The sequence below is a fragment of the Marmota monax genome, unplaced genomic scaffold (assembly GCF_021218885.2).
Source record: "Marmota monax isolate L192 unplaced genomic scaffold, Marmota_monax_Labrador192_F-V1.1 WCK01_AAM20220418_F8-fsc00031, whole genome shotgun sequence".
Taxonomy (NCBI): Eukaryota; Metazoa; Chordata; class Mammalia; order Rodentia; family Sciuridae; genus Marmota; species Marmota monax.
Window position 1 is genome coordinate 14,691,536 of NW_026695197.1, and position 23,985 is coordinate 14,715,520.

Genomic DNA, 23,985 nt, shown 5'->3' on the forward strand with positions numbered 1-23,985 from the left:
ATTTCTCTACTTGTTATTAATCTATGTGCATTGGGGTAGTCACCTTTCCATTGTGGAGAGTCAAATACCTGACCACAACAACTTAGAAAAACTTATTTTGAGTCCATGAATTCAAAGATTCAGTCCATGAACAACTAGCTCCATTGCTTTGGGTCTGAGGTTTGGCAGAACAACATGGTAACAGAGCATGAAGGAGGAAAATCACTTACTTCATGTCATCCAGGAAACAGAGAAAGAGAATTAAAATTAAATTAACTTTAATTAAATTTATATTAAAAGAAGATGTTGAAGAACACCTCATATTCAAATTATAACATGTATCTTTATATTTAAAGATTATAGATAAAATATAGTTAGATGATCTAATTTTTTTTTTATCCACTCTAAAACTCTGTGTCTTTTAACTTATAAATTAGAATTGTTATGGGCCAGGCTATATGATCAATGACCCAAAAGACTCAATTTTACCCTTAAACTCCATGTCATATAAGAAATGCTTCTCCCATGGGAATACCCCACCTCTGTACCTATCAGTAGTTGCTTAGCATGTTTGGCAACACAAAATGGGAATTCTTATACAGTGTAAAATTGTTCTCTCTTTGATTCCCATTTTTCTTGGACAGTGTACCCTGTCAGAGATCGATCATCTAGAATTTAGTAACCATTCTTTAACTTGTACTCAACTAGGGTCATTTTAACCCACTTCTCTTCTGCTTATGGTTGTGGAAAATATTATGGAAAAAAAACAATGTACCCATTGTATTTTTTTTCACTAATGTATCAATTCAGCTTCTATACCCCCGCTTGCCTGCTTGCTGCTATGCCAACCTGGATACAAGTTTTTTTCTTTAAAGATCCTGAAATACTCAGGTTCAGGGATGTTCCTTGCAGAGACATTTATGGGTCCTGCAGGGAGCAGTGGCCTGTTAGCTAAATTAAAGACTCTCCAATTCAGATAAAATGCACCTGGTATATTTTCTGAGCAGCCTGCCCCATAACAAGGACATCAGAATTTAAAGTAATTATTGCAATAGTTAAATTGATAATGTATTCATTATCATTTTCTATTTATTGCTCTCATTCTTTGTTCTTATTTTGTCTTCCACTCTTTCAAAGTATTTTATGACTGCTATGGTTTGGATATGAGGCGTTCCCCCAATAAACTCAAATGATTAAAAATTCAGGAATGTTTATAGGCGAAATAATTAGATTATGAGAGCTGTAACCTAATTATCTGATAGATCCACTTGATAGGTAGTTTGAAAGAACTTTTGCACTGGATGATAACTGTAGGCAGATAGTATGTGGCTGGAAGAAGTAGTTTAGTAGGAGTGTGCATTTGGAGTTTATATTTTATCTTTGGCATAAGTGCTCTCTCTCTCTCTCTCTCTCTCTCTCTCTCTCTCTCTCTCTCTCTCTCTCTCTTTTCTGGCTGCCATGAACTAAGCAGCTTTTCTCCACCATGATTTTCCACCATGATGTTCTGCCTCACCATAGGACCAGAACAATGGGGCTAAGACAGTAGGCTCAACTTCTGAAATCATAAGATTCACATAAACTTTTCATCATCTAAGTTTTTCTCGTCCGTATTTTGGTCACAGCCATAAAAAGTAGATGAACATAGTGATATGGAGTATGTTAGATGATTGTATTTTCTTTCACTCCTTGGCGTCTAAGTTATACTTCTTTATTTACTACAATTTGTAAAATATATTTATAACTTATCTAAGTCTACTTTCAAACAGCACTATATCACTTCACAGAGTTCAAGTACTTTATAATAACAAAATATTCCTTATTTCCCTACTATCCATCATAGCATTGCTATCATTCATTTTACTTATATACATATACAGATATATAGCAATATATCTATGTGTATATAAATCTATCACATAGATATGAGTGCATGTATATCAGAGATATTGTTGCTATTACTATTTTGAGACAACCTACATGCTAACTCAATTAAGAAGAAAAAAGCGTGCATTTTTGCTTTGGAAATTTCTTTTGATATGTCCTCATGCTCAGAATATTTTTTTTAATTTATCTATGTCCAGTCTACTAATAAGCACTTCAAAGATATACTTTATTTCTTTTGTGGTGCTTTTTGTTCCTTTTGATTACTTCTTAGAATTTCTTTGCATTTACACTGTTCATCAGTGCTTGCATACTATCTATTTTATCCAATAGAACCATTGGTACACTAGCCATAATTCTTTTAAATTCATGTTCTGATTGATAATGGCAACATACTTTTCATTACCTGAATCGACTTCCATTGTCTGCTTTACTCTTGAAACTGTGTTTTAATTTTTGTTGTTTTGAGTTTTTGTTTTTGTTTTTATTTTTTAAGAGCATTACAGTTGTACATAGTAGCTGGGTTAATCCCCCAAAATTTATACGTGCATGGAATCTGACCCACTTCATTTCAGTCCCCATTCTTTCCCTTCACCATCCCACCACCCCACTAATCCTTCCCTAACTCATTCATTATCCTGCCTTGATTGGTGATTTACCCACACACATGAAGGTAAAATTCTCTAGGTATATTTATATATGAATATAACATTATTTTGTTAAACCCATTTGCATTTCCCCTTCTTTTTCATCCTTCCTCCCTTCCTCTCAATCTCTTTCTTCTACTCCAGTGATCTTCATACGTATTTATGATATCCAATCCACCCTGCCTTTCTTTTTCTTATTTTATTCTACCTTCCACAGTTGAGATAAAACATTCAACCCTTGATTTTCTGAGTCTGGCTTATTTCACTTAGCATCATGTTCTCTATTTCCATATATTTACTGTCAAATGCCACAATTTTTTTCTTATTTATGGCTGAGTAAACTCCATTGTGTATATATACCACATTTCTTGATCTACTCATCTATTAACAGACAACTGGGCTGATTCCATAAATGTGTCTATTGTGAATTGGGCTGTTATAAATATTAAAGTGACTGTATCATTATAGTATTCTGATTTTAGTTCTTTTGTATAAATACCAAGGAGTGGGATAGCTGGGTTGTATGGTGGTTCCAATTCTAGTGTTTCAAGGAATCTCTAAACTGCTTTTCATAGTGGTTGCAATAATATGCAATCCCACCAACAAGATTTAAGTGTATCTTTTCCCCCACATCCTCACCAACATTTATTATTATTTGATTTCTTGATAATTGATATTCTGACTGGAGTGAAATGAAATTTAGTGTAGTTTTGATATGCATTTCTCTGATTTCTAGAAATTATGAAGATTTTTTCACATATTTGTTGGCCATCTGTTTTGCTTCTTTTGAGAAATGTCTGTTTAGTTCTTTTCCCCATTCATTCATTGAGTTATTTTCTTTTTTGGGTGTTAAGTATTTTGAGTTTGTTATATATTCTGGATATTAATCCCCTGTCAAAGGAGCAGCTGGCAAAGATTTTCTCCCATTCTTTAGACTCTCTCTTAACTTTCTTAATTGTTTCCTTTGCTGTGCAGAGGCTTTCTAATTTGATGGCATCCCAAATTATTGATTCTTGGGTTTATTTCGTGAGCATTAGGGGTCTTGTTAGGGAAGTCAGTGTCGTTACCAATGTGATGGAGCATTGACTCTATGTTTTCTCGTAGTAGTTGCAAAATTTCTGGTCTAATTTCCAACTCTTTGATCCATTTTTTAAAATATTTTTTTAGTTGTAGATGTACATGATACCTTTATTTACTTTGTTTACTTTTATGTGTTGCCGGGGATCGAACCCAGTGCCTCACACATGCTACGCAAGCGTTCTACCACTGAACCACAACCCGAGCCCCTACTACACAGTTATTGTTATTATAGCTCTGTAGTATAACTTGAGATCAGATAGCGTGATGATTCCTGCATCACTTTTCTTAGTCAGGATTGCTTTGTCTATTTGAGGTGTTTTATTCTTCCAAATAAATTTTAGCACTTTTTTTTTTTACCAGTTCTGTAAAGAATACCCTTGGTATATTGTTGGGGATTGCATTGAATCTGTATATTGCTTTTGGTGGTACAGTCATTGTGACAATATTAGTTCTGCCTACCTAAGAACATGAGAGTTCTTTCCACCTTCCATGTTCTATACTTTCTACTTGTACAGGTCTTTCACCTCTGTGGTTAGATTAATTTCAAAGTATTCATTTTATTTTATTTTTCTGAAACTATTGGTTTTCCTGATTTCTTTCTCTGAAAGATCACTTTTGGAATACAGGAAAGCTACTGATCTTGTATCTTGCTATTTTCCTGAATTCATTCATCAGCTGTAGAAGTCTTCTGGTGGAGTTTTTTTTTTTTTTGGGGGGGGGGGCGAGAATCATCTAGATCAGGAAATCATGTCATCAGCAAACAGAGATAATTTGACTTCTTCTTTTCCTATTTGTAGCCCTTTAATTTTCTTCTCTTGCCTGATTGTTCTGGCAAAAGTTTCAAGAACTGCCCTGAATAAGAGTAATGAGATGGACACCCTCGTCTTATTCCTGACTTTAAAGAAAATGCCTTCAGTTTTTCTCCTTTCATTTGATGTTGGCTTTGGATTTGTCTCTATAGCCTTTATGTAGCCTTTGTAATATTGGGGTAAGTTTCTTCCATCCCTACTTTCTCTAAAGTATTTTTAGTATGAATGGGTTTTTATTCACCTTTCGTGCCTTGTAATTTTTGTTTTTCTCGATAGTTGGTGTGTATGATATAATGGGCAAGACAAACTAAATAAAGTTGAGATGAGGTATAGAGGGAAGGAGGTGTTTCTCAGGGTGAATTTCACAGAATTCTCTGGTATATTTAAAAATGGTTACTTTCCCTTCCCCTTGCCAGAATCACAATGGGAGTTTTCTCCAGTCTTTACTATGATGACCTAGGAAAGCTCCTAGAAGCAAAAAAGATCAGAAAAGTGTGGGGACACCCACCCCCACCTGTCCTTCTGGAGTTTCTGTCTTTCAGACTCATCCACACTGAGCCTCCAGCAACTCTTCAGTTATAACTCAGACTTCATGCCCTGAATTTGCTTCCTAGGGAAGTTTTGGCTTAGGATTTTCAGCTCTAGTAAGTTGTCATTGTCTTCACCCAGTCTGTCTCTTTCAACAATTTTAGGGGGCAGAAATTTGCCCCGTGTTTCAAACGCACTCATCTCTCCCAAGATAGTGGAGCTACTTAATAAAAATAGTCACATACAGTCTTTCCCAGGTATAGTTCACATTTGAAATCATTACTAAACCCTGAACATTTGCTAATAAATATATTATTGATTCTTTTCAACTAATAACTATATTTCTGCCTCTTTTTTAGTTGTGGTGATAATGCTTTTGCATTGATTTGAATAGCTTTTTGTGTTTCTTGGAAGATAACCTATCATCTATAATTTTTGTAGGAAATAATTTCCTCTTGCTTAATGCTATCACACAGATGAGTTCATAAATACAATTGTATTTCCGTTAAGACAGTCCCATATCTCCTATTACCAGGTCCAGTTTAGAAGTTCATTTGCATTGTATTTATTTATTTATTTATTTACTTTTGGCCTGGCGCTGAGTTAAATCCACAAAACTGCAAAAAAAAAGGAGGGGATTGGAGTTTTGTTGTTTCAAAAGTTTCAAAACTGTAAACAGTTTTGCTTCTGAAACTGAATGACTCTGGTTGAATTTATTTTTATCTATTGGACACAAAGACCATTGGTTGCTTATTTAGAAAAGCCTTTGGAAATGAGTTAGGGAAACCTTTCTTAGAAACAGCAAACTAAAGTCATGGGTGGAGAAGAGGTGACTGCTTCCACATGCAACAGGTATTGAGCCACACAGCTGAAAATAGACACAAGGCCTCTTGATTCCACATTAAACCAGTGGACCTTGTCAAACCACTGGATCATTTGCAAAGATGCCTTCAATAAGCAAGCACAGGGGTTTGCTTGAGAATAAAAATAAATGCATATGTGACTATAAAAGTCCAAGTCAAATAACCCTATGCATGATATTCTTGTTATTTTCTGAATGACTAGATGGCCTATCATTGTTAGGAAATAGGAAAATTGAGCAGAAGGGCTAATCATGCATCAATGATAAACAACATTGGATAAATATACTAGGACTGAGCTTATGGCTGAAAGTTAATACTTGGCCACCAAGGAGAGGAAAATAGCAGGGACTAATATGTTGTAATGAAACAAACCACATGGCCCTGCTACACGCATGCTGCACTATGCTACATTAATCGTCCCTGAAGCTTTCACTTTGAGTAGCTACCTTGGCCCATCAGTGTAATGGGTAGTGGAAGAAATTACATATTACATTTAATTGTCACATTGAGCAGCACTGCAAAGCAGGCTTTCTTGGAATTTTAATAGAGTGACCTGGCTGGCTTGCCAGCTAATATAAAATCAGCCTCCTAACTACTTTCTTTACTGCTGTCTCAACGACCTCAACTGATAAACTCTTACGACCTTTCTCAATTTAATTCAATTTTCTAGACATTTAAAATTGAATTTTTTTACACAAATTAATGTTAAATGAGGGATTTCCCCCACCAACTGCCCCTCCTTCTTTCCTTCAGGAAAGATTACAATAGATGAATGGAAATATAATGACTTAAAATTGCATAAATGTTCAAGGCACTCAAGTTAGCATGCAATTTTGTAATATAAAATATTCCCCAAATTTGTTGGTCTGGGAATTCTCATTCTTTTTCTGTTATGTCCCATCAGAATCTGTTTTCCAGAATATGCATCTCCCTGGGTCCCCAGGTTCTTCATTTCAGCCAGATGTTCTAAGGTAACACTGGATTTAATTAGCCAGGCTCGGGTAGGTTCCTGCACAAATGGAAATCATATAGCAGTCTTGAATTTCGTAGAAATTCATGGAGGCAAGGATTAGTAAGGATCTTACTATAGATGCTGTAGACACCTTGATGCCTCATTAAGGCAACATTACTCAATCTCAAGGTTTCCAGGGATTCTATTTGCAGAGGTAATTGGGGGATCAGATCTGTCCATAACTGGGGTTACCATGGTGACCATGAGTCTGTCTTAAAGCAGCTGTAAATATTTAAAAGATGTCTCACCACTGTCCTTGCTTAACCTATAGATCATGGCTTGGCTTCCCAGTTCTGGACTTGGAACAATTCGAAATCTACCAAGATTAATTGGTACAGCTAAGGAAAGCTATTGTCTGTCTCATGCCAGGTAGAAGAAAACTGGTGGGTTTTGCATCTGAGGAAGAATGATTAGTAAATGGATGTGTGTGTAGGTGCTTCTTGCTCGTCTAATTATTCAACTCAGATCACAAGTCTAAATTATGAGCATTTCTCCTTTGATACATATGAAATGCATGGCTCCTCTGAAATATGTCTTTTGAAATCCCACAAGTTTATTATTCATGATCATGAAAAAGTTCTGGAGGAGAAAGCTGAGTAGAAACATGATTCTTAAACTGGTTAAGACTTCCTTTCACTCCCCATATTCACTGGTTTGTCTCTAACCATAGTCAAATGAGGAAATGCTTCAGATGTGAGGTATTACTCCCATCAACATCATCTTTATAAACTCATCACTTTTCTCCCCTGAGCCCAAACACCCTTCCACTGCACACCAAGTACTTTATCCTCCTTTTACAACATCATTCCTCACTTAAACACTTCTCTCTACTCAGCCAATGAATACCTCCAACATGCAGCATGCCAGTGCTATTAGTGCCTCTCAGTTTCCTCCACTAAAAATAGAAGACACATAAACTCCCTAATTCCCCATTGCAACTAATGGAATTCCTTCCTTAAAGATTTTAACAATTATCTCCTCTGCAACCCAAGTTACTAAAATGTCCCCTGCTCTGTCGGCTCAGGTGCCATTCTTTGGGAAATATTACCTCTCCACATTCCCATTTTTCTAGTTGTTTGCTTTTTTCATTATTTGCAGTTCAAGCAGCTATTAAGATCCAGCACTGTGGAAAACAACAATAACAACAAAAAGCCACCTAATAACTAAACTTAAAAACCAAACTAGTCAGCAGCGAACAATGCCTTGTCAACATTTCTAAATGAAGCAGAAAGAAGGCAAGCCAAGAGGACAGAGAGAGGGCAGGAGAGAGAAAGGGATGCTTCCTGATGGATGAGTTCGCACAAGGGCTTCAGATAATGGCTCCAAGGCAGAGTCTGCTGCACATCGGAGAGGAGGAGGAGAAGGAGGAGGGGATAAGCCAACAGTTGCAGAAAGAGATCCCAGTGCAATGATATGGACAGAAGCAGACCTTGGAGAAATGCTGAAATCAATAGGATTTCTCTGGAGTGCTCCCTGCACACGCCACCCCCAACTCCAAGACTCTTTCCCCCTTTCAGCATGGTCATCTCTCTTTTGGATTCTGTTCCCACAGGGCCCTGCCCTTGAATAGGAGACATAAATCCCTAGCTGATAAGTTTAATATTCTTTCCCTCTCCAAGGTATTTACAGAGGCAGCAGAGACTCAGAATCCCCAAGGTCTTCAAGCTCCAAAATAAAACAACAGATTTCCAGGAGGAGGATATATTTTGGCCTGGAGAGTTTTCTAGTCCTCATCAAATCCCTCTGCATTGGCATCTGTGTATTAGGTAATATATTCTTAAATGGGTTTTCTATGGTGTTTTCTGTCTTAAGAGAAAAAGGGAGAGTTGTGAGTCCCTATGATGTCAGTTCCAGGATTAGGACCCACTCTCCCATTTCTCCTGAAAAGAGAGAGAGAAAAAAAAAAAAAAAAAAAAAAACTTTCCTCTGGCTTATTTTCAGGGCTTTAGTCAGGCTGAGCCTGCCAAGCAGACAGACCACCCACAAACTGCAATAAATAATAGTCATCTCTTCTTCTGAGTCACTTATCCACTCTATCACGCAAGGCACGTGATTAAAAATTGCAATTTCTCCCTCATGACAAGCGCAATGCCTAAATCCAGCCCCTCACAAGGTTTTTAAGAGCTCACCTTGAAAGTTCCACAAGCTGGGTTTGGCTCACCACCACTTCTCTGACGTTATCAAATCAACACTACAACAGAAAGGCGCAGGCAGAATCCCCCACACTATCTTATGTTGATCTACTGATGGTGACTGATATGAATTAGTCTCCTTGATTTTTTACAGGACCTGTGACTGAAAATCTTGCTCAATTTTTTTGCTCCACTTAAAATGGACTTCTGAAAAAATAAGTCATGTTGCCATTCTGATGTTGTTTCCCAAATATTCTACTAGTTTTAAAGTACCACCTCTAAAAAACAAGCCCAAAACTCACCTCCAGCAGACTTCTCACCTACTTCCTCACTTACACCTGCCTCATCTATTCCTGAGTCAATGAGGCCCCTTATAGGCCGTCATTAGTTGATACTGCTAGCATGACATCTACCTCACGTGAATATCTAATAAAGATGTTGAATTTATCACTTCCAAAAAATCACTCACTTCCTCACAGTTCTATTAAATACAATTCTTGAACAGGCAAAAAGAGCTTCCAATGGAGGAAAAAAAATCAAGAGTAGTTGGTTCTGAGGTGAGATTGGATGGACAGGAAAAGGGAGTGAAGAAAATATCTGGAGTGATAGGCGTGTGGTCATGTTCAATGATTCCTAGGAGTTTAGGGTTCATAAATGTTTGCAATTGCAAAATTCAGTCATTTTGCACTAAAAATTTGTGCATTTCATTTTATGTCAGTTTTTTAAAGGGATTTATTGATTTCATCCTTCCAAACATGTTTTTTCCCTCAGTAATTCTCAGTCTCAGAAAAAAAAAATCACCATTGGTTGTTAATGCCAAAATTTTGGAGTCATCTTTGACATACCTCTTCAAACCAACCCGTTAATGAATTATTTTATCTCTAACTTTAAGATATAATTGAATATAATCTTTTGAAGTGTTGTTTTTTCAATACTGTACGCCAAACCACCATCAACTACTGCCTGGGCCACTGCAAACCTCCTAAATGGGATCTTTGCTTGAATAATTGTCCCTGATGCAGCCCCCCCCCATCTCTAGTCTCATAGTCCATTCTGTACACAACATATGCATTGAATCACATTAATCATAAATCAGATCATGGTTCTCCTCTTTCAATAGTTTCTTATCAAAATTAAAATGCAATCAAAATCAGAATATATTTGTCCCCATGGATTAGGAGACACTATCTGACTCCTGCCAAACTCCCCAAACTAATTTCTAACCTTATTCTCCCGCTTCTTCCACTCCAATCATGTTGGTTTCCCTGATATTCTGCCAAGTTCATCCCTCCTTCTCCAGTCGTGGCACATTGCCAGACAAGAGCACAGCTAACTCCCTTACTTCAATCATGGTTCAACTCTAATTTTACCTTCAAGAACAGCCTTCTTTTTTAAAAAAACCTTTACTTTATTTATTTATTTTTATGTGGTGCTAAGGATTGAACCCAGGGCCTCGCATGTACTACGAAAGTGCTCTACTGCTGAGCCACAACCCCAGCCCCCCGTTTCTTTTTAACACTGATGTTTACATTTACTCTTTAACTATCAAATCCTCATTTTCTTAATTCTATTTATTTAAATATATGGAGAACAAAATTACATAACTAGATGAGCAATCCTGACTTTATTTTTACTTTTATATTTATTTATATATGACAGTGGAATGCATTTCAATTCTTATTACACATATAGAGCACATTTTTTTTATATCTCTGGTTGTATACAAAGTATATTCACACCAGTTCGTGTCTTCACACATGTACTTTGGATAATAATGATCATCATGTACCACAATCATTTATAACCCCATGCCCTCTCCATCCAAAAAACTAAATGCTGAATATTTTTTTTTGATATAAGGAGGCTGAATCATAGTGGGATAGGAAGAGGGAGCATGGGAGGAATAGACAAAGTCTAGATAGGGCAAAAGGGTTAGAAGAATAGCCTTCTTGACAACTCCCTCTTAATTAAAACTCCATTACTCTCTCTCCTTTAACCCATTTTATCTGTTTTCATAGCATTCATCATACTCTGACACCAGTTATTTTTTATTGTCTTCTGTACTTGGATATAATCCCCATGAAGTCAAAATGATTATTTTATTTTTAGCAATGTTAATATTATTATTATTATTATTCATGAGCCTACACTATAGGTGGTTAAAAATGACCACACAAATCAATGAATGGACAAAAAGTTATTCAAAAATGGTTTTCAACTTTCTGGTAGATGGTAAAAGATAGTCACTATCATTTTCTTCCCTCCCTGTACCTATCTACTCTTACTCACATCAGAGACTTCTAATTCCCATCCATTTAAATGTATGGTGGCCTCAGAGACTCGTATTAGCCAATAGAATGTGGTAGAAATGAAGTTTTGATATGAAGTGTCTAACAGCAAATTACAAGAAATCTTGTAGTTTAAATCTGAATATCTTGGAAATAACTCTTTGACTCTCTTCCTAGCCAAGAGAAGCTACATGCAAGCTCTCTAGTTAGTCCAGCTGAGCTTCCAGCTCACAGCCAGGATCAACTGACAGCCCTGCAAGTGAGCCATCTTGGCTGCTCTCATCCTTCACAGAATGCCAGGCCCAACCACTATTTAAGCACAACTGTGTGATTAATCCCAAGCAAGAGCCTCACCACTGAGAGCAGTGAACTCACAGAACCACAAGAAATGAGAGGTTCTTTTGAGCTACTAAGTTGTGTTTCTGTTATGCAGCAGCAGATAATCAGATACCCTTTAAGATATATATATTTTTTCCAACTCAACCTCTTGGTGTTCACTGTGGAACAGCCCCTGGAAATGAAGTTGAATGGTTCATACTTGAGTTAGGCCTCTTAGAGTCACTCTTCCATGCTATTATATAAGAAACCAATGAATAAACAAATAAATCAATCCCACAGTTGAGGGGCCTCTTTCTGAAAATATAAAGTGAAAAACTGACTGTGCAGCTAAATAACTTCCTAAGATACTTTGGGTGACACTCACTATACCACTTTCCTGTGGTCCCAACAGTCTGGTTAATAGGGCTTTCTTATCTATTATGGACTATTATGGACTTTCTTATCTATTATGGTCAGTAGCAACAAGGAGTTCCCATTGGTTCTTCCAAAAATGTTAAGAAAATTTATGTAGAAATGTGATATATAATTTTTGCATTTCTACCTCACAACAGAGTCCCTTCTAAACAACTTTTAATAATTCCTTTTAAATATCACTTTGTAAACACTTTTAATAATTATTATTGTTAGAGTTCATGCTATGATATAATCAGAAGTATATATATATATATGTATATATATATATATATATATATATATATATATATATATTTGTGTATGTACATTTAGTCTCTATATCAGTTCTTACCACAGAGCTCCTAAAACCCTTCTTATTTCCTGAGCAACATTGTATCAGGTGCAATTTTGCTTTAACATATGGTCCTCAACCTTGAGTCTGAACACAAAGCTCGTAATCCCTGGGAATATCCTAGGTGGTAGCAATGTATTTGGTTCCAATGATGTGACTGTTAATAAGCACCTAAATGAGGCTAGTCAGCAAGCACCTAAATGAGGCTAGTCAGCGGAAAAACCAAGCCATGGTTGGAACTTTCAGCATTATGACTTCAATTCACAAGGAAGTGGAGGGGGCCTAGCAATTGAGTTAAAACATTGGTCATGTTCACATGATTGAAAAAAAAAATCCTTGAACTATAAAATCTGATGAACACATCGGGGTGATATGCCCAGAGTGGTCATGGAAGCTTGCACCACCTCACTGGGCTCCATGGTATTCATGATCTTCGTGTTTTGTTTACAGTTTAAGGAACTTGGCTTCACCTTTCTACATTCTTTCTTGTTTTTGTTGTAACCTTGGTTGTACAACATGTTTGAATTTGAAAATTTCTACACTGTTTTCAGTTTCATGATAGTTATTTCTGGCTTACCCAAAACACAGGTGTCTGCAGATGAAGGTAAAGAACTTTCCAGTGGCCCTCTGCCAGCCGTGGTTGTTGTTAGAGTCATGCCAATAGGACAATTCTACTCATCATGTACCTGCAGGAAATGCCCAGTGTGCAGGGGTTTCTTTTGGAAATATTTTGATCGCTGGGGTATTTTGACCCTCCTGGGACATCACTGATGTTGGTGGATAGAGATAAAGGACACAAAACAATGCAGGGGATGCCTCCTATCCAGACTAGGTAGGAAAATGATAAGTATTTTGGCTATACTGCTGCCTTCTGCCTTGACTTGTGGCTCCTTCTCAAGCTGCTGGTTTTCTACCTTGCTGCACTGATAGTTCTTCGAGATGAATTAAAATCTGACTAAAATTCTGCTGCTTTATGTTGGCAAAGAACCAATGCTATGCCTGGTAGAATAGGAAAGGACTGAAGCTTGCTGGAACCAGTTGAAGGCAAGATCTTCAGGGAGAGAGTGTAGCCCTCTAGCTCAGATCTATTGAAGCCTAAGAACAGATGGGTGGCCATTACCTTACTCTATTTCTGGCCCATCAATGAGTACTGGATATCTTCCCACTTGTAACCCACAGACAACATTAATTCATCTTCCTGGGGGACCTTGTTGTCAGTGCCAACATCACTTTTATGAAGTCAGCTTTGCCAACAGTCTTGAGGAACCAACTGTTGCGAAAATTCATCTCCTGCTCAGCATTAAGAGTTGAGAAGCCAAGCTGTGAGTTGGACTTATTGATGACCTCAGAGGAAAGATGTCCCATGGTCAGCTTAAGATTGGGAAAAGCTGGAGGTAATCTGGTCCAAATCACAAGAAAATTAGAACCAAAATCCACCTGAGGAGCATATCATTACAATAGTGTCCAAAGAAATACCAGACAAAAAAATGTTAAAACCCCCAAATATTAACAAACTAATAAAAAGAAAGAAAATGCGAAAAAATAATGAAGAAAAAGATGAGAAAAAATATAATAATATGAATAAAAACGTGATGAAAAAGAAAAGAGAAAAGACAAAAATAGAAAAGATTAAAAATGAAAGAATAAAGATATTTGGCTGCTCAGGAAAAATCTATAATTAAAAATGAGGAAAAGAAGAAAAATAAAAAACATAAAGTAATAAAAAGGATAGAAAAAATTTAGAAGAAGGAAGGAAGGAAAGGAAGGAAAGAAAGAAAGAGAGAGAGAGAGAGAGAGAGAGAGAGAGAGAGAGAAAGAACAAAAGAAAGAAAGAAAAAAGAAAGAAAGAAAGAAAGAAAGAAAGAAAGAAAGAAAGAAAGAAAGAAAGAAGGTAACCAAACATTAGGGTTGAAAAGAACACCAACTAATTTTGGTCCAAGTTCCTCAAGTCATCAAAAACCAGCTTCCTATGCCAGAAGGACCAAAAGCCCATGATTACCCGGGGTCTTTCATAAGTGCTTGGGATTCCATAACAGTCACTTCTTTACAGGACAGAGGCAGAAATGGGCCTCTCATTGTTGGGACTGATATACAGGGGTTTCATCATTTTCTGGTTTTAAGAACCTTTATAAAAAAGGGGAAAATGGATTCCAAAGAGCTTTTATTTTGTTATAGTGATTCATATTTACCTTGCTAGAAATCAAAACCTGGATGATACTTTAAAAAGAAAAATGATCTGGAAATGTGGTAGCTATTTAGTAGAGAGAGAGGTCTGGATAGGCTAAAAAAAATCTGAGAAAACTTATTGAAAGAATTGGGAGTCCAGACAGGTCTTGAAGAACGAATGGGTAAAATTGGATTTGGCAAAATAAGTACAAACCACTGTCTTGGGAAGAGGTAGATTGAGAGCAGAAAATGCATTCTTATGAAAGAAAATTTTTGCTTCTTGAAACATGGAGTGGGGCTGGAGAGTAACACAAGATGGGGTTGAAAAAGTGACTGGAAGTTCAATTAGAAACTAAGAATGTGTTCCTCTCACTAAAGTATACTTAGAAATGCCATTTGCCCAATTTTAGAGTCAGTTTAGGATATAAGTTGAGTGTACCCATCTTAAAGCCACATTGTCTAGGTTCAACTTTAACTCCCACAGTTGGTAGCTTGTGTTAACTTTAAACAAGTCACTTGACTTTTCTATTTATTGTATCTAAGAACAGATAACAGTAAGAGTGACCATATAAAGTGGTTGTAAATAATATACATCTATAACAATGCTAGAACCTCATAAGCACTTGATAAAATTTGGTTAATATCATTAATTCAGTAGTCCTTCTCTTATGCACTATTTGCTTTCTGCTCTTTAAGTTACCTGTGATCACAGGGCACAGTGATGAATGCCTGTAATCCCAACAGCTCTGGAGTTTAAGACAGGATGATCATGAGTTCAAAGCCAGCCTCAGCAACAGCGAAGCACTAAGCAACTCAGTGAGACCCTGTCTTTAAATAAAATACAAAATAGGGCTGGGGATGTGGCTCAGTGATTGAGTATCCCTGAGTTCAATCCCCAGTACCCCTCCACCAAAAAAACAAAAAAAAAATTCCTTTTGTTAACCACAATCTAAGAGTATTTAATGGAAAATTCAAGAAGCAAATAATTTATAAATTTTAAACAACTTTATATAATGCAGTATTATCATTCTTCTATTTTATTATTAGTTACTATTACTAATATCTTCATGTAACTAATACATAAATTAAGCTTTATCTTAAGTATGCGTAGGAAAAATATATTATACATAGGAAAAACACATTATATACAGAATTCAATACTGCCCAAGTTTTCAGACATCCACTGAGGGTCTTGGAAGGTAGACCCCCTGGATAAGTGGGGACTAGTATATTGTGCAGTAGAAGAAAAACTTGCAGGAGAATGGTCACTTTGCCCTCCAGATGGTACTCTTCATTCTTCTGGAGTTTATTGTCAACTAAAGCATTCTGCATTTCTTCACATAACTCACTATGTCATGTTTGTTTACTGGGCCAATTATCTCGATAGCTAAATAATTCTACCCATGTTAATTGTAAAATACCCTAGACTGCAGCCTTTTAAGATTTATTTTACTATATATATTTAAAGCTGAAATTCACAAGTATTCACTACGTGCTCAGCATTGTTCCTTCTGTATTTCACATTTCAAAAAGCTCACAAGTTGCAAGAATGAATAATTCCATTGGATCTAGGAACTCAAGGCTTTACAAGTAGCCAAAATGCTCTATGGTATCTGAAAACATAAGGAGCAGAGACAGCAGTGGTAACTGTTTGTAGACTCTTATTTTCTAGCATCTGGCTCATAGGCTGGACAGTCAGAAGAACTTAGCTACTCAACATCTTCATTTTAGGGATGAGTAAACAGGTCCATGAACTTACCTAGTATCTTGCAAGTCAAATGCTTTTTCCATTTTCCTGATTCTCTGCTGTGTTATATATTTGAGATCTTACTTATAAAGATGGTCTTAGCTGGTATTTGGAGATAACAGCACTTCAATGTGTTCAATAAAGCTTCCATTAAAATAACTGGTCTCAAGGGCTCCTAGAACCCTGAACAGCATCATATTAGCCTCTTTCTTCTTCCTACTGACTCTTTAGTCTTTATCTATTCCCTCCTTTCTCCAGATATTCTCCCCTTGAACTTCATTACCGCCTCACCCAAGTTGCCCCTGGATTTTGAATATTTACTCTGAAATTTAAGACTCATGTATGTTTACTGGAAGATAATCTTTAAGAAAAATATCATGAATACATAATTTACTAGATCTTTTGAAAAGTCATGCTAAGATTGCAAAAAGCTTTGGAAATAGTTATTTAATAATCCCTCCCAAACTGATTTTAGAAAAATGTCTTTCTAGTGACTGATGATTATTAGGATCATCCTAATAATAAAATAAATAACTTTTTTTAAATCCTTCCTGACTATACCAAAAATGTAATTCTTCCTAAAGGTTATCCAACAATTATTTTAGTAACTTTCAAATGTAAGACTTAAAAAATCTGGAAAGACTACCAGGAATTGATCTAGAAATCTCAGCCCCACCTGGAGGAGGTTCATACAGTAATTTTTTCTAGGTTGAGGAAGGGGATCTCTCTCAGCTTATATGACTCAAACACCAGAGGATATAAAGGTAATTTGTGGGTAATGAGGAAGAGAGAGAATTAAAAATGAAAGGAAGCATGTCCATAAAGAACATGTTGACTTGGCCACCATAGGGTCCCTTGCTCACTCTCAATCCTGCAGGAGCTTTGGGAAAATCTCATGAGTTGCACTCCAAATCATCTTAGAGATGATAAAAGGGGACTTTCAGTTTGTGCATGCCAAGTTCCTACAAGCATGTTCTAGTGTAGGTAAAAGGCCAGGGCAGGAAAGCAGAGGCATAGAGGCATACAGCATGGCCCAAGAAGGAACACCCGCATGAAGCAGGCTCATCAATGCCTGCTGGACCCTGTAGCAAAGACCCAGTCAGCATTGATACCAAGAAGCTTTCGAGTAGAGCCCAGGAAGAGCGTGGCATAGAAGCTCAGAGACCATTCAGCTGAACCTGGTCTTTTTATGGGTAAAGAAACCATAGGCCCAAACCATAGGAATTATAGGTATGAGTGATGGCAACAGAGCTGCATTGGTAGAGATACTCCTACATCAGTAGTATCTGCTGAGTCTTTTCTTCTGCTTGCAAAACAATAAAAACCGTGTTAACTCTGATCTTTTTGAATTTAAGTTTTTTAAACAAAATTTGCAATGCCTCCAGAGGTGAAGCAGAATTCTGTTATGAATCTGTTAACAGATAGTGCACAGAGGCCCTAACCTGAACTGTGAAGCAAAGTGCTGAAACCTCAGATCCTCTCATGGAAATGACTTCTGACAACTGCACATTAAACCGAGGGCCTGAGTTTTGGAGGCAGACTGCAAGCCTTCAACTTATGGCTCTACTTTTCTTTTACATGGGTAGTACCTAGATCAAATCAAATCACTGCTATAAGTTTCAGATCCCTCCCTTATGAAACCCAAAACACTGATGCAAGGATTAAATGAACTATCGTAGGTCAAATGTGTGAGACCATGTACAGAAAGATTTCACAAACATAGTTACGAAAAAGCTACAAGCAACATGACCAGCTAAGACAAAAATTTCAATCAGTGTCAATTATTTTACAAATCTATGGGAGTTTCTTCATAATATGAGTTTTATATACACTTTCCCTCTACATCAGGTCCTTTGAACTGTTACATTCATTAAAGTAATTGAAGAATTACCATCTGATCATACTTTTTACAGACCCTATTTTATGATGCATTTTTTCTTTGCCTTCAACCTAGAATGCCCTCTGATTTCTTTTTTTCTACAGGCATTTAAATCTTGCCTGTTTGTGTTTCATCAAAATGATCTCTTTCTCACGGAATGGCTAGATCTCATTGGCCTGGCCTACAACTGGGACATGCAGATTCATGTGCCTGAATGAGCTGAGTTGTGAGCAGCTCCTTAAGCACTGTAGCTTTGGATAACCCCAGTTTAGTCAGTGGAGGAGAAGAACAAACCATCCTTTCCACAAACCTTCACTGATCTCCTACCCATACTAACCACTAAAAGACACTCTGGGGACATAGTACTGAACAAGGAAAACCTACTCTTTGACTTTATGACACTTATTATAGACTAGTGGGGTAGACAATCAATGATTGTAGTAAAACATATCTATTTTCCTACAGTGTTAAGTGCAAAGAAGAAAGAAGCATAGTGTTAGTGTTATATAATAGAAAACTGGGAACAAGGAAATGGTGAGGATTTCGACTTGTTCAGGAAAGTCAGTGGATGTGAGATCTGAAACATGATGGCAAGATGGCCAGATGTGTATGTAGGAAGGAATAAGAAAGAAAGCAGAGCTCAAATAGAAAATCAGCATATTTAGATGATGCTATGCAAGTAAAAGAACTTGTTCTAAGGAGCAGATAGAGAAAACCTAGAGGAATTCAGTGTGAGTACACAGAAAACAAAGAAAATTTGGGCCCATTTTATAAGGTCCTTAATGATTTAAACAGCAGCTCCAATAGTATATTTCTAATATAGTGTACCAATTCCACTATTATATGCAATATATCAATATTTTACTTCAATGTACTATGACCAACCATGGATAGATGACAAATAGCCAAATGTCAGAATCTAGGTGGAGTACCTCCCAAGAATTGTTAATCATAACAGGCATATTAATAATTCCTTCTTCTTTTAAGTCTGAAGTTTATACATGTATGTAACTTCAAGTTTCTAGTTAATACCTCAAGTATATATAGAGATAATAGATGGAATTATGTACAAACATATACATTTATGTTTGACTTAGAAAATGGAAACTTTAAGATTTAAAGGAAATTTATCTTTTAAAGCACATATGAGTGTATTCTATTTAAGAACTCATTTAATAAAAAAAATTATAGAAAATTTGCACACCTCTTATAATTAAGAAAGACAAGGCTTACAGATGAACACACATTTTGTCAGTGGCCAATGTCAAGCGAAAAGCAAGACATCAGGGATCCTCAACCATTATTTATTCTGCTACCCTAAAAAAATGTGGAAACTTGCTGATCCCTGGCACTCTGAATGACTGTCCCAGAATTCTGTAGTCTTGGAGTGCAGAACCTATAGATTTTATCACCTAAATTCCTTGTATGTTTCCTAGGACAACGGTTCTTATGTACACACACACACACACACACACACACACACACTCCAGAATATCTGTACACTTAGCATACCAAGAGTAGCAAAGTAAATAGAGAGCTTCATGAAAATCTTTGCTCTAATGTGATCAAAACCTTTCTCTTTCTCTAGGAAAGCATAACAAAATCCGTATCAGTGAGTGTTGTTATTACATGAATGACCTTGAATCCACTCTAATATATTCCAATAGTTAATGATAAAGCATGGACCCTGTTATGACTGGCAAGTTTCATGTGCTACCCCCTCAAAACAGGTAACAGTGCACTGGTCTGTCCTGCAAGCTCAGTTGATAACTTTTACTTTAAAGACTGCTATTCATGTTTTCTTTTATCCCCCTCTTCAGTTACCTTGCTTTCTTCTCTTTCATATCCAACCTCTGCAGAAGATTCCATCTCTTAAGTTTTGTGTTCTGATTATTATGAGAAAAAGGAAGATTCAGATGTTTTTGTTTCTCTCTTAGAAACAGACATACAGACACCAGCTATACAGACTGAGGGAATTAAGTTGCCCAAGGTCTGGGAAAAGTGTGAATCTTTTCTGTCCAGTCATGCACAAACACAGACACACAGACACACACACATACAGACACAGACACAGACACAGACACACACACACGGGGGGGGGAGAGAGAAAGAGAGAGAGAGAGGGATTGAGATTAATACTGGCTAAATAAACTCATTGCCTACCCACCTTTCTGATAAGGAAGTCCATTCAGATAAATCATTTAAGCACTGAAAAAGGTGAGCTAGGGGACAGACAGTCAAGAGAAGGCTATTTTAAGGGTCGGTTTAATTTATGAGGTTTATTTGTATCCTCTATCGTTCAGCAGGAAACCTTGTAAATGATGTTTGCATGCACTAAACTGTGATAACTGAACTGATGAGTTAAAGACTTGACTGAACATTTAATGTTGCTTATTAAATAATTATGACGAGATTTGATGAATGGCTCTGATTCCCTGAACTTCCAACTGAGATTTTCAGCATGAGTTTCATTAGACAGACATGGATGGAGCCTGCTGTAACCCAGCTGCAAATGAGCTTGCAAAACATTTGAACTAGAAACCTTCAAGTGTGAATAATTCGACTGTCTTGGTCTATCTTTCTCAGTCCCCAAACTTGTGTTTCATTTTCATTTGATGATCAAGTGGAGGCAAATTATTCTATGTCTATGGGGCTTTCTAAAATATTACTTTGAGATATTTTTATATGTACTTAATGAAAAAATAATCTGTATTCCTTATGAAAGGAAAAAAACATTTCACTTAAAATTAAAAGTCTTATTCTGATATGTCAATCTCCTTCCTTTAGGATACTAGAGTGATATATGTCCAATGCAGAAGAGAGACGTTGAAGAGAAACACTACAATTTATTGGAGCCAGTGAACTTGTTCAGCATATGTGTCAAGTTTAAATGTTGTTAATGACATAGCCCTCCACGTTTGAAACACTTCGATGCATTAGTAAAAATTTTATTAGACCATCCAACAATATAATTTCAAATGAGAAGTCTTGAAAACCAGGGATGTTTACTCTATATTTTGAACCTTTTAAATATGTGTTATATTATTATGGAAAACTCAGTGAATGAATCTACTGACAATTTGCATTTGTGTTTTCATTATTGATGATTTTTATAATGATCATGCTGAAAGTCTACTCCACAGTCAAAAGGAAAGTGGTCTGCAGTGCTGATCCAAGATCCCTAAAATTTGAGAGAGGTAGGCTACATTCAGGAAGGCGGTGGAAGACAGCAGATGAAAGTATGGGACCTAGAATTCCACTACCTGTGTTGGAATCTCAACTCTCCCTCCACCAGCTGATAAAAGAAGTGCTGGTCTGGCATCCAAGGATAATTGAGTCTTAGTTATGAATTTAAAGTGGCAAATATATACCTGAAAAATTATTGAGATTTTTAGGCCTCTGTTGTCTTAATTGAAAATGAAGCTATGAGCCCTAATCATGCTTGTATTCGAAATTATTTGATTAGAAATTATTTCATAATTTACCGAGTAGTTCTCCAGATTTAATATCATTTCCAATTACCTAAGGATATTCAATGGATCTATAAAAAGTGATTTTCTGACAAAGCGAGTTTAAAATATTTTAACACAAAATCTCAATATACAAGATTTGCTTACAATTTGCTGGGCTTCTAGTGGCTTAGACATAGCAATCTGCCTTATCATGAATCCCTGACTCATAAATAAAAAATGGGCAAAGTATCTAAATTAAATTTCTTTTTATGTTAATTCAAAACTAGTTTGGAACCCTTCCATCAATGATAGAGAAGCACTGGAGGCCGTAGATCACAAGTGACAGTGTCTCCAGATATGATCATGGCTTGGTCCTGATGTTGTTCAGCCATTCATCCTTGAACCTGTCCCTGCTGAGACTTTCTTTTCCAGCATTAATTTCCACTAGTACTAGTGAAGAAAGAGAACAGAGAAGAGGCAAGGCTGACATTCAGTAATGCAACAGAGAATAGGGTGCAACAACTTTTGCTCAGGTGTTTGACTTATTAGAGAATCTGAAAAGGTAAAAACCAGCATGCATTGCCTTGCCAAAGTGTATCCCCACAATAATTATTTCACTAAAAGTCTTTATTGAGATAGTCTTACTTTTATGTAAGTTTTAAGATAGTCTTATTAACTGTACTAATCAACTTACATAGTGGTCTTATCTATGGATTCTATAAATAAAATAAGAAATAAAAAATTTGAGATGCATAGGAATTCTTCCCCAGAGAGTACCAGACCTGGCATTCCCGGTGGCACTGGGGGACAGCAGTTAATGCACAAATTCCTGCAATACATAGTGAGCAAGTAAAATAGCCTCATTTATTGGCCTGTCATCTGGTATCTTCTAATGTCCATTTCCATCTTTTCTCCACTCTTTTTAGTCCCTGGATTAAGGAGCAAATTCAGAAGTTAAAACATAGGGATTCAAATTTAGCTCTTTCCACTATTCTAGGATCAAAGCTATACAAAGCTATATCCTTACAAACCTTCCTAATCTACTTCACATTTGTTCTTAGCTGAAAAATTATTCTCTCCAAAACCATGCCCTTAATTTTTTTTTTTTTTTTTTTTTTTTTTTTTTTTTTTTTTTTTGCATTTGGGTTCCTGACATCCAACTCTAAGATTAAATGCTGGCTTCTTCTATAACCCATAGCCTTATTTACATTTCTATTTCCCAGAAGCTGTCTCTTATGTTCCAAAATCATGGTTGTTATGACCTGGTTTTGGCTTTGGAAGTGGCCAATTTTACCTTACTATGGATAATTAATAAGTAGATAAAGTAAGTAGAACCCTTTAAAAGGGAGGGAGGAATATTGGATTAATGACTATTCAAAAAAAAAAGGTGAATTTTACAAGCTACCTGAAAACTAGTCCTGTGTGCTATTTGAAAGCAAATTAACAGATAATTAATTGGTCTGATAAAGAATTGGACATCTTTTGGGAATGACATAATTCAACCTCCTACTTCAGTACAACTATATTAAAATCATACTCAATTATCATAATCAGTTTTAATCCATCATAATAATACATATAAAACTATTTTCTCTTTTATTATGTGAATCATTGCATAATAGTCTTGATTTTGCCTTTTGACCCATAAAGACAAATGAAAAACTTGCTAACCTTGCTTCTGCTCCTATCATAGTAATTTTTCATGTACAAATGAGTCCCAGACCACCTTTTCTATTTACTTATTAATCAGCTTTTCCAAGTGTTGCTGGTGAATAGTTCTTTGGAGTTTATTGCTGGAAGAATGGCTATGATACAAACTTACCCATCATACTTGGTTGCATATTTTTTTCATAAAAGGACACGGGGTAGAAGCACCACAAATAAACACAGCAGTGTCTGTACAAGCAAGGAAGTTCATAAAAGTGATCAAACTACTAATTTAAATGCTATAATAAACATCACAATAGGTTGTTCTTAAGTCCACAATGGTTTAAATTTAAAGGGTTCCTCCTATACCTATCACCTTCTTTCTCAAAAAACAAAATTAAATTAAATGAAAAGCAGATAAGTTTTAGTACCAAATATAAAATATATATTTCCCACTCTAAATATTTACATTGAAAAATGGTTTATGCCTTTTAGCTAAGATCAAATCAAAGTGAGGCTGGAGAATGAAAATATCCAAAACGGAGCAATGTTGCATCACCAAGGAAAAAAGCTATGCAGTTAGCTTGGGCTAAACTTACAGCAACAACAACAAGATTCTTGTCCAATGTTAGTATGTGACACCCACATCAACATAACAGCAAAAAGATCAAGAGCAAGATGAGAGTGTGACTTGAGGTCGCTGACATTTCTTAAAGTCCTGAGTCAGACTTCCAACTGCCTTTGTGGAACATGGGCCAGCTATGCCTTTGAAGAAAGCAAGTCATCAATCT

At 36.3% G+C, this 23,985-nt stretch overlaps 1 long non-coding RNA gene across 1 annotated transcript; it reads left to right on the plus strand.

The window, feature by feature from the left end:
* Positions 1 to 12,954: 12,954 nt before the first annotated feature.
* Positions 12,955 to 21,180, plus strand: LOC124081995 (uncharacterized). The gene is made up of 2 exons (XR_006848219.2): positions 12,955 to 13,135; positions 20,883 to 21,180. It is a non-coding gene; the product is annotated as an uncharacterized LOC124081995 (long non-coding RNA).
* Positions 21,181 to 23,985: the final 2,805 nt, after the last annotated feature.